The following is a 639-nucleotide window of genomic DNA, read 5'->3' on the forward strand; positions in this document are numbered from 1 at the left end:
CCCATCACTGCTGGAGGACCACCCATTACTCCTGCAGGACCACCCATCACTGCTGGAGGACCACCCATCACTGCTGGAGGACCACCCATTACTCCTGCAGGACCACCCATCACTGCTGGAGGACCACCCATCACTGCTGGAGGACCACCCATCACTGCTAGAGGACCGCCCACCACTCCTGCAGGACTGCCCATCACTGCTTGAGGATTGCTCATCACTACTGGAGGACCACCCACCACTCCTGCAGGACCGCCCATCACTCCTGCAGGACTGAAACTGTTCTACAGTTTTGAAATGAATGGTCAGCCTCCCCACCAGACTCGAGGCCCCTACAGGACAGTTCTATGAAACATCCACTAACAACTACACACCAAAATCAAAGGTCTGGACCCAAGAGATTACTCAACAGTTACGAGCACAAGCTGCACTTAGAGAAGACAGACTTCTATCCTCAGCACGCAGCTCAGGCGAGCTCACAACCACCGGTAACTCCAGCCCCAGAGAATTCAATGTCGTCTTCTGGACTCTGTGAGTACCTGCACTCATGTGCACACACACACACACAGACACACACACACAGACACACACACACACACACAGACACACACACAGACACACACACACACACACAGACACACA

The 639-nt window shown here is 54.0% G+C and overlaps 1 protein-coding gene across 1 annotated transcript in view; it reads right to left on the reverse strand.

Moving 5' to 3' along the window:
• The window catches only part of Lipg (lipase G, endothelial type), a 22730-nt gene that overhangs the window by 4571 nt on the left and 17520 nt on the right, over positions 1-639 (reverse strand). The window lies entirely within an intron of this gene.

The sequence above is a fragment of the Mus caroli genome, chromosome 18 (assembly GCF_900094665.2).
Source record: "Mus caroli chromosome 18, CAROLI_EIJ_v1.1, whole genome shotgun sequence".
NCBI lineage: Eukaryota > Metazoa > Chordata > Mammalia > Rodentia > Muridae > Mus > Mus caroli.